This window comes from Tachysurus fulvidraco, chromosome 5 (assembly GCF_022655615.1).
Source record: "Tachysurus fulvidraco isolate hzauxx_2018 chromosome 5, HZAU_PFXX_2.0, whole genome shotgun sequence".
Taxonomy (NCBI): domain Eukaryota; kingdom Metazoa; phylum Chordata; class Actinopteri; order Siluriformes; family Bagridae; genus Tachysurus; species Tachysurus fulvidraco.
In genome coordinates this window covers 24003240-24009239 of record NC_062522.1, presented here as the reverse complement: position 1 = coordinate 24009239, position 6000 = coordinate 24003240, and positions in this window count along the sequence as shown.

The window sequence follows — 6000 nt, the reverse complement described above, 5'->3', positions numbered from 1 at the left end:
CGACACTGACGACTTTTATGGAACAGAGGACGTAAAACAACAGTGCTTCTCAGGGAAATGTTGAAGATGTCGGACATTCCCTGAGCACCCTGCCAGGAATGTTGTCTGGACCTGCAGAGTTCTGAAGGGTTAACTCTGCATAGAGTTCACCTCACATTGGCCATGGTTAGACAGAGTACCTGGTTGTTGTGGGAGGGATGGTCTTCTTTGCTGCTAGATAATTGAAATATCCGATTGATGCATGATTGAAAACTCTTGCGATAATAAACTGCATAATAAATCTGGATACTGAAGATTGCTAATAGCCCTGCTGGACCTGAAAACATCCCATGTGCCTCAAGACAACCACCATCGTCCCCTTTCCAAAGAAGTCTACAGTGTCCTGCCTCAATGACTATCGTCCCGTTGCACTTACACCCATTGTAATGAAGTGCTTCAAGAAGCTTGTCATGAGGCACATCAAGACCAAGTTACCACCCTCACTGGACCCTCTACAGTTCGCATGTCATCAAAACTGCTCCACAGATGATGCCATTGCCACAGCCCTTAATTTAGCACTCACCAACCTGGACAATAAAGACATTTACGTTCAAATGCTGGTTGTAGACTTTAGTTCAGCATTCAACACAATCATCTCTCTGCACCTGATTGAGAAGCTGAGCCTGCTGGGACTGAACACCTCCCTTTGCAACTGGATCCTGGACTTCCTGACTGGGAGACCTCAGTCAGTCCGGATCGTGAACAGCATCTCCAGCACCACCACACTGAGCACTGGAGTCCCTCAGGGCAGCGTGCTCAGCCCACTGCTGTTCACCTTGCTGAGTGATGTTAAATGAGTGTGTGACGTGACATACGGCGAAGTACGGTGACCCATACTCAGAATTTGTTCTCTGCATTTAACCCATCCGAAGTGCACACACACAGCAGTGAATACACACACACCGTTAACACACACCCGGAGCAGTGGGCAGCCATTTATGCTGCGGCGCCTGGGGAGCAGTTGGGGGGGTTCGGTGCCTTGCTCAAGGGCACTTCAGTAGTGGCCAGCCTGAGACTCGAACCCACAACCTTAGGGTTACGAGTCAGACTTTCTAACTAAACAGCAAGAACGATAAGTCAGCATACAGAGAGGAGGTGCAACAGCTAACTGCCTGGTGTAGAGCTAACAACCTGTTTCTTAATTTTGATAACAGAGCGACCACTCTCCGCTGAACATTGATGGATCACCTGTAGAGATCATCAAGAGCATATATGGTTAAAATGTCAATGAAAGCTTCTTGACTGTTTAATAAAATTATGGTACATTTTCTCAATGTCAAGATAACAATGTATCAAATCCTATGGAGACATGTTGTTAAACGCAAAAGCTAAATTAATACAGCATAGATATAAACACACATACACACACCAACAAATGCATTGAGCAAGTTAGTTTTGAAGTCAATCCATTCACAGTGCAAGATCACAGAGACAGACCTATCTCAGCTACATTCATCAACCAGATGATACAGTCTTGGATGGGGTATAATGTGGGTTCAGATGCCTTTTTGCTACCCCGGGGTCATAGGATTGCATTGACATTCTTTCCAACAGTAATCCACTCTGCTGCCTTGCACTGGCTTTCAGTCTCGTCTGCAGCATAGATTGCTAAGCTAATGGCTGCGAATGGATGGAACACAATCCACCCTGACACTCCATCAATGCTACCATCTTCTCCATCAGACATCATGTTAGTGGCGATACCTTTCCAGAGGTCCTCCATTCATAACTCTTGTTGCTGTCTTACACTCTTCCTCCTCTGGAGACTCCAGGCTGAGGTTTTAGTAGCTGTGGCCACACTAGCTAGTTTTGGTTGGCTGTACCAGAAATGTCTATGTACGGTTTCATAATACCTCTTGCAGGCCACTAGCAATAACTAATGGGGGTGTTAAAAACAAAAACAAACCATAAACCAATAATTAAACAGAAGTGGCCAAAATAAATAAATAAATAAATAAACACAATAAAAATAACTTACCAAAAAAAGCATTCTTATATAGGCCTCGATTGCAAAATTCCAGGCTTGCAGCCAGAGTCTAAAAGTGAGGTGATTGTTTTATTATATGGCAAGTTCAATTTGTGAAGCAAAATTTTAACATGTTTATTTGATTTTACACAACATAATTCATGCTATCCTATATCATTTAGCCTTACTTTTGATCCAGGTCATACTGCCTGCAATTTACCTCTGACAAACTGCCTCCTGCAAAATGCAAGGAAAAAATTACTTTGTGAAAAATCTTACACTGGTTCTGCCAAAACACTTTAGCATTGGTGATTTCCTTAGGGGAATTTGTTCTTAAAGCAATTTTGGGATTATGAAAGTCTTCCAAACTAAAAGGAACACAGGTATAAAAGTAATTTAAATTATCTGTTAGTGTAACTACATTTCATAATATATATGTGTTCTACATTAATTTTTCAAACTATATTAATTTTTTTACATCTTAAATATGGCAGTTAAATTTTATTAGCTTAGACATTATTAAACTTGCATCTATACATGCTTTATGTCACTTCTACCATGAGGATGAAATGATCTAGTCCTACATCTTTTTTTCACTACTAGTCCCCCAGCAAAGCTGTGATCGTTTATGCCCTTATATTGGTACCTCAGATTGCCTTTTCAGCTCTCCCACTTAATATGCATAACTCCTAAACCATTTATTATCTCAATGGTCTCTCCTCAGTGGCATCCTACCACCAACAAAATGAACTATGACAGCCCTATTCTATCACCATAATGATTAATTCCAATAGCCATAGGTTCCCCTGAGTCAAGGTGCTTCCCTCATACTGCTGTGGCTATTTATGAAACATTCTGGGACAGAATTTAACCTTTTTATTTTTGCATAAGATTCATTACAGTGCCGCCAGGCAGAACTTTTAATATACCTTGCTTGAGAGAACAGATATCTATTTATAGTGAAAATATTGTCTAAGACAAAAGTGGCTATTATCAATAGTGTCATTTATGGGAAAAGGTCAGTCTTAACACAAACACTAGTGATGAGATTACTTGGTGTATAAAAGAACGAATGGTGCAATATGATGTTTCAGCAAATGCATATTAACAGAGACTCATAAAATCTCACAAAACCACAAGCATGCAAACATTCATAACTCTTGTTGCTTGTGAATTCACAGTTCAGAGATGCCACAGTACCAATGTACACTTTAAAGAATTTCAAAAAATGTATTTTAGCCATTTTCTCTGATTAAATGGACATATCAGCTGCCCAATAGTGTTAAATACTGTAGCAGACATTTTCTTGTCTAACATCTCAAAAAGCTATGAAGCCATTAATTTAAGAGGATCAAGAGAATGATCATTTTTAAAATGGCATATTGTGCCAGAATCAGCTGGTATTGAGGGGCATAGAATAAAGAAATATAGCAAGTAAGACATGAAGAAAGGCTTTTCTTGCTTTCTATTACACATGCTCTTGGTTTTAGGTGGCCTACAACCTACAATTAAATTCCCCAGCAGTCTGCTAAGTTTGAGCAGGTCTCAGAACATTACAGCCATGCCAAGGTGCTCAGCATTTTCCTGGCATTCCTCAGAACACCAGGATATGTACTGTATATGCAAGCTTTTTTTCATCAGTACTTATTATGAAAACATTATTTGAGACATTGACTTTAACCTGGTTTCATATTTTAATGTGAAATTTGTGTGAATAAAAGAGCAAGGGGATATTAACAATTTAGAGCATTTTTGATTTAGTCAAAAAGAAAGAAAAAAATATAATAATAATATCTATAAACATATGGGCATTTAATCATTTAAATGGGCATTTTCATTTTAAAAATATTGGGAGATTAAATTAAAACCAAAAAAATTAAATTATCTACAGTTGTACCATATCAGGTGCAAATAATTACAGAGGATTTTGAAGGAGTCTTGCTTTATTTAAACCTCAGGTATTTAGTTTGGTCTGCTCTTAATTGTTGAAATGAGATGTATCAGCATGGTGAGATCTAAAGAGCTCACTGGGGCCTTCAGAAAGAGGATTGTTGATGCTTATGAGTCTAGTAAGGGATATAAAAATATCTCAAAAGAATATGTAATCAGCAATTCCACTGTCTGGAAAATCATTTACAAGTGAAGAACATTTACTGTAAAAAACTGCCAACATGGCCGGGTCAGGTCATCCAATCAAATACACCACAAGAGCATATTGCAATATGCTTAAAGAAGTCTCCAAAAACCCTAAAATATCATCACATGACCTAGAGCAAGCTCTTGCTACAGTTGATGTCAAAATGCATGAATCTACAATCAGAAAGAGATTGCACAACTGCACAACAAAGAGGAAACCTTTGCTGTCTAAAAAAAGCATAAGGGCAAGACTGAAGGCAAGACCACAGAAACAAAGGCCAAGACTTCTAGAATAATGCACTTTGGACAGATAAATGCAAAATGTAATTATTTGGACACCATAACAGAGTGCATGTTTGGCGTAAACCACATACATAATTTCAGCAAAAGAAGCTCATACCAACTGTGAAACATGGAGGTGGTTATTATGAAGTGTTATGGCTTAGGGATGCTTTGCTGCAGCAGGAACTGTCCAACTCATGATCAAAGAATTCAATTTGAATTCTACATTGTATCACAAGGTGCTTGAGAAATATGTGAACCATCTGTCAACTGAAGCTGAAGTGGAACTGGACAATGAAAAATTATTCAGAATTCTGGAATGCTCAAGTCAAAGCCCAAATCCTATTGAGATTATGTGTGGTGATTTGAAAAGGACTATGCATGCAAGAAACCCCTCAGACATCACACAACTGAAAGAATTCTGCATTGAGGAGTGGGGGAAACATTTTTCCAGTCGATGCCAGAAACTGGTAGATCGCTATAAAAATGGCCATAAAACACAGGCCAATCAGGAGTGTCGGTGTATCATTCACCTACCGGGAGGAGAGTCACTGGTATCAAACTCTGCAGTTATAAACATAAGCGATCAGTTACACCAGTTACACTCAGGACTTCTGAGCCTGCTAGGACTGAACAGCTCCCTCTGCAACTGGATTCAGGACTTCCTGATTGGGAGTGAGTCCAGATTGGGAACAGCATCTCCAGCACCACCACACTGAACACTGAAGCCCCTCAGGGCTGTGTGCTCAGCCCACTGCTATTCACTTTGATGACTCATGACTGTGCAGCAATTAACAACTCAAACTATATCATCAAGTTTCAAAGGTGTCAACAAAAAAAACGACAAGTCTGCATACAGAAAGATGCGACAGCTAACTGCCTGGTGTAGAGCCAACAACCTGTCTCTAAATGTTGATAAAACTAAATAGATGGTTGTTAACTCCAGGAGAGTATATATAAATAGCAACCACTTTCTGCTGAACACTGACAGATATTCCATAGAGATCATCAAGAGCATCAAATTCCTTACATTTCATTAAAATGTTGAACATGAAGCTTAACCAAATTGACATTCTTATGAATGAATAGCTATACTTTTATACTTTTTTACTATAGTTATAAAGCTATACTTTTATACTAATAGCTTTTAAACTTTTGCATTGCTATCATCAGCATCAATACACTTGTAAAGTAACAACTATGTGAAATCAGATCAAATGCATCTATTTTCTTATTTGAAAAGAAGCTTGAAACAGGAATCCTCATTCTCTTATAAACAAGATGAGCAGCCATTGATATAGAAGTCTAGTCTATTAGTGCTGTTACCCTAGTGGTACTAGCTCATAATTTTAGCAAACTTTGTTGGTTCATAGTCCATTATTTCTACCCTACATTTAATTACATCACATTTTATACAAAGTTAATCATTAATTATTTTTTTATTTTTTGCCAACAGTCCTCCAACACTAAAGTATATTTCTGAAATATGAGAAAATGCCTTTCTCCAAATAAACATGACACATGCAAAGGGAATGTATTTTTATGTTTAATTAAATGTCTTTTTGATTATGAATAAA